General features: G+C 41.2%; 1 protein-coding gene across 3 annotated transcripts in view; it reads left to right on the plus strand.

Annotated features, from left to right (window-relative positions):
• The window catches only part of kcnq1.2 (potassium voltage-gated channel, KQT-like subfamily, member 1.2), a 141,834-nt gene that overhangs the window by 106,705 nt on the left and 21,853 nt on the right, over positions 1 to 13,276 (plus strand). The window lies entirely within an intron of this gene.

Genomic DNA, 13,276 nt, shown 5'->3' on the forward strand with positions numbered 1-13,276 from the left:
GAAGATATATACTCTGTATATGGTTTTACATAAATCTAGCCATGGTCATTTCAGTATCTTTTTTATATACTCTCTTATTGCATAAACTGCATTTATACTTTTTATATTTATGTCTACTGTAAGTACTTATAGTTTATATTGTCTTATTTTAGTGTTCTCTCCCATGCTAATGCAACATGGCAAAGTATCCCTTTGTGCACTGATAAAAGACATTATTTATTTGTCAGCCCATGATATAATGAGTGACAGTCAGCCCCTTTCTCTAGGATGCTCATTTTGGGCCTTGTAGGAAAAGCTAAAATTTTCCAGTCCCACTGAGGTTACGAAGTGAGTCACTCGGGGAACACCAGGATGTGTCAGCTAGTATGATTTTCTTATGGATGTGAGTATTAAATTGCATGAGTGTGTGGCTGCTGATCAAAGTCTGTTGTATATTTGGATAAATCATTGAAATGTTTTGTCAGCGATGTAACTTATTATTAGTAGTATTAGTATATAAGTATTAGTGGTCATTTCGGAAAGATGGAGGAAACATAGGAGTGAAGTTATTGACAATGACAAATGTCAAGCAGGTCATTAATAATTCCCTACTCCTCTACACCTGGCACGTACTTCTGTTATAGCAGTCACAACTGAAACTATAGCTTAATTTAACAATTTCAAGATATCAGTAAGCAACATTTGCATGAAGCCTGACATATGTCTGGCAATGCTCAACAGTCAAACATTCAAAATTTGCATGATCCCTGCAGCTGTTTTGTCAGTTTAAGTGGATCTTCACTTATATGCATATAAGCATATGCATTTGCATACCAAAGCATATGCTTTGCCTATCTATAAAGCGATTGCGTCTCGTCTGCTAGACATTGGAAAGTGCCAAAGAGAGAACTTTAGCTGGTTCCATTCGCTGCCCTGTATATGGATAGACTGTAATTGCAACTTGATGGAAAATACTAAAGCAGCTCATAACAAATGGGACATTTAAGATTGGTACATTTACTCTTTCCAGCAGACAAAGCCAAGAATCTACACCATGCAGACCAACAAACAAGCAGCCATCGCTCCAGATGGAGCATGGTTTCATTATTAATACTCACAAAAAACAACAACACTGCAACAGAATACTTCTTTAACCCATAAAAAAAACAAAAAAAACAATTAACTCTGCAACTCGGTCCTCAAGAGACAGATTGAGATTGTGTGTCTCCAGTCTGTGTCCCTGCCTATGGGTATTTTGTTAGACTCATGCAAAGCAATCAACAAAGTGCAGTGCAATCGCAGCAGGTAAGGTTGCACTGGCAGACACTGTAAGCCATTAACTATTTGTTGACCAATAAATCTTTGTACAGGATTTCTGAAGAGTGGCCCTTGAGGAATAGCCAGTGTCACTGCTGAACTGATTAAGTCATGAGGTCGTGACAGATCCCACACAGATTGAGGCCCATTTTCAGCTAAATTTGACTGTCCGCATTTGTTGAGGAGTAAACCTTCGCAATTTTCATCAAACTGAAGAGAGACGTCCGGATGAGTCATGTCTAAGTAAATAGACGAGAACATGGAAAATATGGGTTATTGCTGCTTTACGGTGCCTTTATATGGTCGTGATCTGTGGGATACGACTCCCTTTCAGACACTTTTCGCTTGTGGGTTTTTTGCGTGTGTGTGTCTCCTTGGTCATGAGCACAGTTGTGTTAATTGTGTCTCACAAACATTGTTTACCAGTAATACTGGATGTCCTGTGTGCACTTGGCCAGTCATTTGCATACTGGTCATGATCCCTGACTCAGAGTTCCCATAGGCTCCATTCTGCTGACTCATCGTCCTGCCACTTTTGCTCCCCTTCTTCCTATCACTGGTTGTTGTCTGCTGCCTCTCCCCTGACCAGCCCAGGCTTTGTTTTGCTTCACTCCAACATCATTTTGTTTGTCCTCCTTGACTAATTATCCCTTGTGATGACAGTAATGAGTGTGTTTGTGTCACTTGAGGAAAACCTTTGTTGGTTTTCCCACTCTCTTTTTTTTTTTTTGTCACCATGGCTTGGCCTTCGAAAGCAATTTGTTGCAGATAGAGACAAAGAGGAGCCTGTTAGAGCTTGCAATTAGATTATAGCTCTGTTGACTGATTGAAAAAGAAGGATGAAGAGATAACAAGAGAGTAACTGGGAAGTAAATGTCTATGAAGTTTGTCTTTTTCTGTACATTAATATTCATGTTATCTATGTGCACGTGTGTGAGTCCATTGGTTTATGTTGATTTGCCTATTTATTCATCCATCCCTCTTCTACTGGTTAATCCTCCTCAATCCACCTCAGACAGTTCATTGCCTACATTTTGTGCATGGGAAATGTTTAAATGTATAAATGTATCAAAATGCTTCCTTATTATCCCATCAATTCAGACTTTTATCAAAATGAGTTGATGTTTTATTTTTTTTTAGAAAACATTTCTCTATTTTTAAAGACTCCATAAAAAGAGGGAATCTATGTGTCGCGTGTCCATTCAACAATGTGTCCTCAGAAGGAAGTCTTGACACAGTTTAGTATGAAAATCCACATACAATATGTTCCCCAGCGTATAAAACACTGAAGGATTACATTGTTGGACAGTTCAGCCGTCTTTGGTGTGCTTAATCTTCCTGTTTTTTCACATCCACGTCCAAGACCAAAGAACAAGAAGCTCACAAGTGAAGAAATAAGGATGTGTCCAAGACAGAAGAGAGTGGGGACTTTGACGCCAGAAAATAGCACAGTGTTGTAAACTGTTGTGTCTACCTGTGCTGACATGTGGCTAGCTGCTGCTGCTGCTGTGTATTTATACTAAAGATAAAAGGTGGCAGATCATCTGATGCCAGAGTATTTTGGACTTGACTGCTCATGAAGTTTACTGAGGATAGTTATAATCTTCAGAGGATGGAACTGTTTGTTCTTGATGACCCACTGGCCTTAATTTAAATATATACTGAACAATCTATTCTGACTAGTCAGATTGTCATTAAATGTGCAATGGTAGACATCAGTGCTGTCACAATGGCACTATTACTGTAAGCAATTTTGAGTGTGACAATAGGTACAATTTCCCTAATAGAAAAGGGCCCTTACATTTCCTATTCACCTTCTTGTAGTTTCATCATATTTGTTTTCTCTTTGTCTTTACTGAAGAGGACAAACATGTGCTGGGAGGTACTTTTCCCATTGACCTGCTAACCCTTCAAACATCTGAAAACACTTTGCATTTGTACACTACTATGCCAGAAGACAACTGTGCTCTAAGAAGTCAAACCAGGTAAAGTGGAACGTAGAGTACGGCGCACTTTACTGGTCTATCAAAAATGTTCACTGTCCTTGAGCAGCCGGCCACCACATGCACTGTTTCTTTATTCCTATCCCCTGCAGTCTTGCTCTTGTTGCCCCATATCACATTCCCGCTAGCCTGTCCATCACTGGCACAAGGCCCCCGCTTAGCGGCAGAGAAAGTCCTCAGGGTCAGCTCATAATGGACCTAAATGCAGCTCATTATCCTGATAAGGCAGGGGCGGTGGCTGAGCAATGGCTGCCTGACTGGCTGGATGACAGCCACAAAGCTTTGACAGGTAGACAGAGGTAGGCACAGCCACAGCGGCTATCTGATGGGCCCGGCTGACAGATCCAGTTGCACCGGCCTGCTGCTCTGAGGCAATAGAAGGGGGTGGAAACTGGACGCCACCAAGCTACACAATGATCTCTCCAGTTCTTGCCCTCTGCTGTGTAATGGACTAATGTGAATGTGACTCTGTTTTCCCTCTGGGGTGTGCACTATAAAACTCATGTATCTTAATAAGTCAAATTACTGTATGTGGTTAGTTTTAGTTTATTGCTTTTTTTTGTCAGTGGGTTAAAATATGGAACTAGGGGATAGCTCTGCACCACTTTTTTCTGTAGAATATGATATCACAACATTAAGTATCTACTGATATTGGTATAATAACACTGTTATTATCTTTTACCAAACTTTACCATTTAGCCATAACCAGCCATTTCAAAAACATGTAACTGTGTAACTGAAGAGATGAACAGCCCATCTGTTCTTAGTGGAGCATTTATGTGAAATTTAGTGGTTTTGGCTTGTATCTGCTATACCTTTATACGATCCAGGGATTTGGACTGGAATTTTACCGATTCCTCTACATGTTGGGTCAGTGAGTGATACCAGGTCTGTTTTTGAGATCATAATTTACTTCATTTGTCAGATTGCATTTTAATGTTACAAACATCAGGGACAGTGAGTTTTTGCTCACTTTTGTGGATGAAAATGGAGTGGGCCTGTCTCTCCTCAAAGTGTTGCAATATCTTCCCAGAGTTTATTGTCTGTTATCAGTTTGAAGATTTTACGACTGTATACGAGAGTGAAATACATGATAAATACGTTGTTTTCAGCATTTTGCATGATTTCGCTGTGCACTATTTTCTCTGTGGTTTTGCCACGTTGTCCCATTGCTATCGGGTATTGCCATCAGGTAAGAGGAGGTGGGAGGGGACTGTCAACAGCCCCCGGCCTCTGGGCATCTCACTAGCCACATATTCTCTTACAGCCAGATGTTGGCCATAACAGCACCACAAGGTCTCACTCACAAATCAACTTCTTCACGTCTCTCTTACCCATAACAGTATCCTTTCTCTGCTCTCTGCCCCGAGGAGTATCAGTGTATGTGTGTGCCTTCAATTTCTCTGTGTGCACTTTGCTTGTGTGTGTGTGTCTCTGTGGTTGTGTACGTGGCTGTTGATATGCCCGGTGAGGGCATGCTGGGCCATTGCCGATTTTCTGTCAGTGGGTGTTTGGCAGCCAATGTGAAGGGGGATATGAAGGCATGAGTGTCATACAATGTACAAATCTGGCTCTCTCCTGCCTTTGGCACACACTGATGTAGTATAGAGTGACAAGGTAAGAGATAGCCCCAACTGATGTGCTTTGGGCACTGCACACGCAAAATACACACTTTTCTGTTCAGACATTTACAGCTCTCACAGCAAGTGTTTGCAAAAAAAGAAAAAGAACACACATGCACGTGAACAAGCTAAATGCACCAAGAGAAAATAATTATGCACGCACGCACACAGATCAGCTCATGATTTATATTTTGCAGTATATAGTATATCACACCCAGCTTTCCAAAGAGGAGGCATTTTAAGTTGGATGAGGTATGTGCCTTGATAATAGAGTGGTTGTTGAATGGGTATCATGCTGCTCAGCATATTTTACCACAATCGCCCATCATTTTGACAAAATATTCCTCGTGAATCCACTTTATCCAGGCACGTTATATGCACGACCTGCACATCTTTTTTCTGAACATGCTTACAGTGTGTTTAAGCAGATTAGGAAAGGGGTTTCCTTCTTAGATGGGGATTTTGTGGGGGTTTTGATTGTCTGCTGCAGGCTCGCTCCCCTCCACACCTTCATAAGATATAAAATGTATAATTACTGCTTTCTCTCAGCCATGAAATTACAGCTGACTGCTGTTGGTCTTTTTGTACCCACCATCAAAGGTGTGGAATATCACTTATAGTCTCATGTTATCACTTGAATCCGAGCCAAGGAATGAAATAAAAGATGAGTTTTTAGGGACGATTTGTGCTTTACACAGCTGTGAATCCACAGAAGTCTGCTATGGTCTGCGCGACATAATGTCTCCGTCTGACATAAATCTTTCCATGCGCAGCATTGTGTCCACGATGCTGTGTCCAGACTTAAGTGAGCACCTCAAAGATTTTGTGACTGCACTGTCTGCGCACGCTCCATGTAGCACATTGTGCTTCGTTGTTCAACCTCTTCTAGTCTAGTTGGTGGTGTGGTTTTGGACAAAGAAGATGACAATTAAGATGACGATAACCATGGGCACTGTACACACTAGCAACTCTCTGCGGACACAGGAAGCAGATAGTATGAAGTGTTAGTTTTATTAGTTATTTTGAAGTCTACCTTGGAGGACAGAAGGTGCTAATGCGACATACTCGACTGTGCATACAATTACGGACCCACCGCACTTTCACATATATTATGGCTCTGAGATGGCTACTTGTTCACCTCTGAGAGAGAAGCGGGGGAGGAGGTGGCAAAAAAGAGACAGAGAAATGCAAGAAAGGGTGAGAGTTGACCTTTGGGTCTTGCTATAGTGAGCTCTGTAAGTGAGGGGGCGGGTTGCTGAACTAAACGGCTGATTCATTTCCCCAGAGACCCCCTTCCCCCAAGCTCTTACACACACACACACACACTTTCCCTTGTGGATGGGTCCAGTGATCCAGGTGCTTGCCTATGTGGAGATTTCAACACGGCCTCTGTTGACCCTAAAAGGAGCCCAGCTGGGGTGTAAGGTCATGGCAGAGTCCTCCCACTGTCTGTCTATGTGTGTTTTTGTCTGTTCAGACCACAGGCAATGCCACAGGAAATATGGCTGCCACTGTGCCCTCGCTGACCCCTTGTCATTTTTTTCATCTTTCAACAACAGGGAAGACCAGAAGAGAGAAGAAAGTGAACTCTGCAAAGTTCATTTGAGTTCACATGTCAAGTTAGGAAAGTGATTTTTGGGATGCAAGAAAAATAAGCAGCCTAAATACTGGTGTTATTGAAATTATAGATTATTTAGGATCTTCTGACTGAGGATCATTGATATTTGCTCTTTTTTATTTGGGATATTGGATAGAGATAGGAAGATACCACTTTTTGTGTCCGATACTGATATCACAAAATTGAGTATCAACCTATACTGATATTAGTCCAACACAGTCATTTTCAACTCTTTATGAACTGTGATTCTGTTAACAAGATATAAAAAGAGGAAATAAACAGCCCAAACATGACTCAGTGTAGAGTACATCTTTCAAGCTGGCAAGACATTTTTCAACAGCATCTCTAAATACACACCAGATCCTCCATATAAACTTGGCACACAAGCAAAGTTGTTCCCTTGCACTCCCTCCCTCCCTTCCCGCCCGCCTGCCCACCTGCCTCCCTGCCTTATCAGTGTTTCCTTTCAGCGTGATGCTAAGTCAAGCAGCTGTCTTGTTTTGGGTTACGGTGAATGACGCTCAGGTAACAAAGGCTCCATGCTGCCCTGTCAGCATTTTCCTTTCTGTCAGCAGTGTGCTTCAGCAGATGTTAGCTGAGGCCAGGATATCAGTACAACCCCCTCAATAATGATTGCTTTATAAATTAGAAATGATCACTTTGTGAACAGTATAGTAGTCATGAATTTAAAATGCTTAATGGGGAAATTAAAAGCCCAGCGTGAGTCTTGTATCGTATGCAGAGGTTGGTAGAGTAGCCAAAAAAATGTACTCAAGTAAAAGCACTGTAACTTTAAGATAATAATTACTCAAGTAGAAGTAAAAGTACAAAAAGTATAAATAACCCTTGAATTAAAACAATAATACATTATTTTTTGGGAAATTAAATACGTCACCCTTTAACTAAAAGTATAATAAATTAGGATTATCCAATTCAGATGCACACAGTAAAAGTATTGTTTGGCCGCTCAACCAGAGACAGGAGACCAGAGCCTCAGTTTCAGAATAAACAACAAACCACTTGTCATGTGACTCAACTGGCTGCATTTGATTGGCAAGATTTTGTCAGCCATAGCCAACGTTATGTTTTTATTGCTATCGTGTGTAATAATAAAAAAGAAGGATATAAAAAATGAGTAATGACCGTCACTTAGCCAAATGGAACACAGTAAAAGTACCGTTCTTTCTTCAAATATATGCTCAAGTAAAAGTAAAATTACAATTTATCCAAAAAGTTACTCTAGTATTTGTAACAGAGTAAAAATAGCACGTTACTACCCACATCTGATCGTATGTTCAGTATGTTGTTCCATTGCATTCATTATGGAAACATTTCTGCAGAAAGTTTTCCATCCATTGTTTAAAGGAGGTTTAAAAGTTGGAGGGCAAAACATCAACAACCTGCGATATACAGATGATACTGTGTTACTGGCAGAATCAGCAGAGGACCTTCAGAGACTCCTTGATGTCGTGGTTACAGAAAATGAGAGGAAGGGATTATCAATAAACTGCAAGAAGACAGAATGTTTGGTTATTTCAAAGAAGAGGGAAGCTCCAAGATGTAACCTGCAGATGAAAGATTAGATAGTTTAGAACAGGTTTCTTCTTTTATTTACATTGGTAGCACCATCACAGTAGACCCCAGATGTGGAAATGAGATCAAGAGAAGGATTGCACGAGCCAAATCAGCTTTCTCAAAACTGGAGAACATTCTCAGGAATGGGACACTAAGTATGAAGACCAGGATGTGTGTTGCTCTGTTTATCCTGTGTTGATGTACAGATGTGAATCTTGGTGAATAACATCTGACATGAAAAAGCATTTGGAGAGTTGTGAAATGTGGTTCTCAAGGAGAACGTTGGAGGATTCCTTGGACAGATAAAGTGAGTCATGAGGAGGTGCTACGAAGAGCTGAAACAAACAGGAAGCTAATCTGTGAGATAAGAACCAAGCAGATGAGGTTTCTGGGGCATGTGCTGAGAAAGGATGGCTTGGAAAACCTGGCATTGACTGGAAAGTCTAAAGGGAAAAGGAGCAGAGGAAGGAAACGGATGATGTGGATGGCTAGTCTAAATGACTGCTTAAGTGGGAGAGTTGTAAAACATCAGGAAGTGAAACTGATTGAGATGGCTAAGGACAGAGAGCTGTGGTGGACTGTGATCGCCTACGTTTTAGGATTACGGCACCTAGAGAGAGAGCGAGAGAGATTGAAGAGATTGTCAGAATCACTGGATCGGATATCGGACAGATAAAATTGAAAAATCCGATACAATCCAAACGTCCTGGTTTACGTCGCATGGTTTACTGTGCACAGAAAAACATGTGAATAAAAATCCGCAGCAGCATTTTAGCTGAGTCATGTTGTGGGCTTTTTATTTCTTCTTTATGGGAGAAGAATATTTGTTTCACAGCTGGAGAAGGATGTTTTTGAAATAGCTTGAAGTGGTCACAGCATAAATGTGTTGTTAACAGCTTCATAGTTTAAAAAGATATAACATGACTGTATCGGACTAGTATCAGTATTGGTACAATTGTAGTTTGTGATGTATGAGCTAAATCACTTGGTTTGTATTTAGCATTCAGCGTCTTTAAAGGGGATTTAAAGAGAGTCAAATTCAAGGGAAGATGTGCAGATTTGGTGTAGTGTCTGTGAATGTTGCACACACATGAAATAGACAAAGTTATAGGCAGGAAACAGACAACAACAAACACACAGGGAGCATCTGCAGACTGAATAATTACATAGGGAATAGAGACAAAGATGGTAAAGAGGCACACACACACACACACACATTGTGCTATAAGGCTGGGGGTTTAAGGATAAAGAGGGATAGACTTTACATACTCAAGTCCCCCTCCCAGACTATGGTGGTTTCAAACAGAGACCCAAAAGATACAACTCACAAAGATGCTGAGTGACAGGAAGAAAGGGAGAAAAGAGGCTCAAAGAGAAAGACGGAGTGGCACCTAGTAAAGGAAGAGACAGCGTGTCTTTACTACTTCCTGCTGCCTGGCAGCTGACGCTGAGAGGAAGAGCCTCGTCTCCTTCTGCCTCCTTTTAATTATGGCCAATTACAAGGCTAGCACGCCAGGACTTATTACACGGCAAGCAAAGAGCCCCCCTCGAGTATGTTTGTGGGACTGAGGCACATATTATGGTGGTTTAGCGTAGCGAAATTTCCAAGGCCCGGGCTCCAAGGGGCCTTTGCAGTTCTCTATTTGTGGTTTTAATGAGAACTGAAAGCATGACAATGCAGCAGCAGAAGAAGGCCCCCCACCATAAATAAGCAGCACTCTTCTCTAGTACACCGCAAGCGAGCTTCTGGGGCAACACAGGGACAGTTGCTCATATGCATGTGTCATTCCTCAAAGTATGTTATGGTAGCTGGTAATGTCTTATCATAATTGTGCAAGATGAAGGGGTGAAGGAGCTGAGATGGTGGTTCTTATTGTACTGTCACAAGTCAGAGTTGTCCCTGTACCACTGTCACACTTAGGTGCCGGGCTTGAACTGAATGAATAAAAAAAAAAAAAAAAAGGCTAAGGTATTCTTCTTCAAACCAAGAGCTGCATTTGTCACAGATGATGAACATGAAAAGACTTTGGTCTTAAAACTTTTTACTGCCTGAGAAATTGATCATGTGAGAAAAATGAGTGAGTGGAACATGGCCTCAGTTGACTATAGTGGCCTCAGGGACACTGGGCTTTCCACAGATGTCCACTCGCACATCTGCGGGAAAAATCATGATTCAAACACCTTCACTACAAGTTTTGTTTATCAGTGTTATTTTCGCATGATGCACAGTGTGATCATTCACTGTACACGTGGTCTTCTATGTGTTTGTCATTGTAGTATAATATACTGATGTTATATGCGGTTTGGAGCAGTGTTCATTTAAAGTCCAAAAATGATTCCTTACATTTATTGAAAGTATGCAGGACATTTACGAGTCATGTGATTACTTTACCTTCTTTATCTTTCAAATTGTTAATACAAGATTTTATATTTGTAAGTATCATAACCTCAAGTGCAATAAGTATGTGTAACTCCACAAAGTGGTCACTAAGCTTTTAATCCACAGCAGCAGCAAAGAACAGTTTTTTTATGTAATTTAACTTTGTCTGTGTCAGTTTTGTTGGTTTGCCATACTTTAACAATTGTCTCTTATTGTTATCTCTTGTTTTTATGACTTTCTTTATGTCTCCTTTTATTAATTTATGTTGGTGAGCCGAAGACTAATTTTCACCTTGGTTGTTCTATTCTATTCTATTCTGTTATAGCTTTGTTAGATAAAGAGAGGCATTCACATAATAAGACATGCAGCAGATTGCAGTACTATATATTAACAACAACTATTTTTGGGGAGAATTCCGGCATAGACCATCATGTCAAAAAGAAACATGGGAAAAGCCTTGTGCGAATAATTCCCTGCTCTTCTTTGGAGTCATGTGAGTCTATTTCTTGGCACACACGTCACATGTGTCCATTGTTTGGCAGGTATAAATGGGGCGACTGGGGCCTCTCTTGGCTCCTTTGTGGCTTTAAGTGTTTGGGCACCTCCTTGGCATGAGCTGTTCGAGCAAAACTGTTGGCAAGTACCATGTTTGTGTGCTGGTGACAGGGATTCAACAGAGGAGGGCTTTTCATGCTTCAACGTGTGATCATCTGCTATGATGTCAGGTGGGTGGTCACTACATAAGGCCTTGTCATTCCCTCCATTTTTTCAGTTTATAGTGATGATGTGGTAACCTCATCATCCATAAACACTGACCTAACACACGGATTAGAGTTTTCCCATCTGTGACTGCCACATAAATGCCCTTTAGAGACTGAAAGTGTCCTACTATTATCGGAGGAGTGTGTATTAGCCATCTAACAAAACAGTTCATTTGATTAGTATGAGTGTAACACCAATATAAACAGAGGGGCCATATGTTTCTACATCACTTGTTTTTTTTCTTTCCTCTTTCCTTTCCTCCCTCTTTCATCAGCAAGATGAAGCTCACTGGGTCAATTTTTTGTAAAAGTGGGATATCCATTTTAGACTTTTATTTTAGACATACTCCATTTGCTACTGATTTAATGTGTTACGTCATCCCGAACCATAACCACAAGCAGTTAATGACTAACCTTAATCTAACCACGATTAAAATCTTATCCTAACTTAACCAGTTCCTCAGAAATGAGGTTCTGCCTCATTAGGACTAGGTTTTCCAGGTCCTAAAGAGGTAGCAAGTACCAGTACGCACACACACACACACAAACACATTCCCCACTGAGCTCATCTAATCAGCATCTCGTCAGACATCTTGTGAGCGTGCCATTGTTATGACTGAAACAGTTTCTTTACCCAGAATAGGTCTGACACTGAAAAAGAACATTCCCATTTAACCTCTGTGTAGTCATACACTCCTCCAAATACATGCTTTATCATCATCGTCTTCTCTGCTCATCTCTGCTGAGCTCATCCCTCCTACGATGTTTGTTCTTGAAATGCACAAGGTTCTTGTGTGAAACACACTAAGCAGTGCCAAGATGTGGATTTTGTTAGGCCGAAAACCCTTCATACCTAAAGTATCATTTTATGTGAGATTTGTAAATATTTAGTCTATCAATAATGCAATATGTTTAAATCATGGGCAAAGTGTATGATACGCATTAGCCGAGCATGAAATTAACTGTTCACTGACATGAACTCCAGATTATTATTTTTTTTTGGAGAATTAAGTCCAGACATTGTCTGGAGTTTGCTGTTTTGAAGTGGCAAATTGTCGTCATGAGATACATTCACAACAACTGGAGAATCATAACATCCGGCGGGGGAGGTAACACTGCAGTCACTCACTGTGGATTATCCTGACTTTCTCCTGCTGTGTTCTCACATGAAATCACTCTGAAATTTAATAAAAGAGCAACAAGAAATCATTTCCCGGAGAATGCCCTGATCAGTGTTTTACACCCTGTTAAAAAAGTCTCAAATCAGTTTAAGATTAGCAAAAGCACTTTATGGAGTGCTTTTTAATCCATGTAAAGATCGACTATACACTTACTGTATAGTCACTCAAGGTGTTTTCCTCATCAATATGGGCTGAACATGAAAAGATGCAGCCAATTTGTTCAGATATTGATTTGCTGTTGAGTATAGCAGACATTCGCTTGAGTTTTCATTAAGCTCCCTATTGTAACATTAACACCAGCTCAGATCATTTGATGTCCCTCCACCTCCCTTTCCCTTCTCCAGCTCTTCTCCCTTTTAAAAACCCACCTTTAATATGTGGCCTCTCTCACACACTTATGCCCTTGGCTACTTGCGCAAGAGAAAAACAATGAACTGGAGGTCCAACTGTGTTCCCCTCTCCACCCAGTGGAGCCTTTGATGGGGCCAGGCGTAGCCAACGAGTGTGTAGCCTGAGTATCTGAGGGGGGCTCAGAGGGCAGCAAGCAGCCGTTCCTCCCTTAAACCCTGTAACTCCATCTTGGGTCATGAGCTCGAGGAGCAGCAGGCACGTGCCACAGGAGCGCTGGAGGCCCCCCGCCCCCCAGCCCCGCTGTTGCTTTTGGACAACGTGGCTCTGCGGGGCTGCTATTGAGCAGGACCTGGTGTCGAGTTCTTTAAGGGGCCTCTGAGATGAGACTGAGAGATTTTGTACAGGTGCTGGTGCCTAAATGAACACACACTCTATACACACTGACATGATTCTCAGGAAGATTTGCACAGCTGTGTGAAGGAGACCCCT

Source organism: Solea senegalensis, linkage group LG10 (assembly GCF_019176455.1).
Source record: "Solea senegalensis isolate Sse05_10M linkage group LG10, IFAPA_SoseM_1, whole genome shotgun sequence".
NCBI lineage: Eukaryota > Metazoa > Chordata > Actinopteri > Pleuronectiformes > Soleidae > Solea > Solea senegalensis.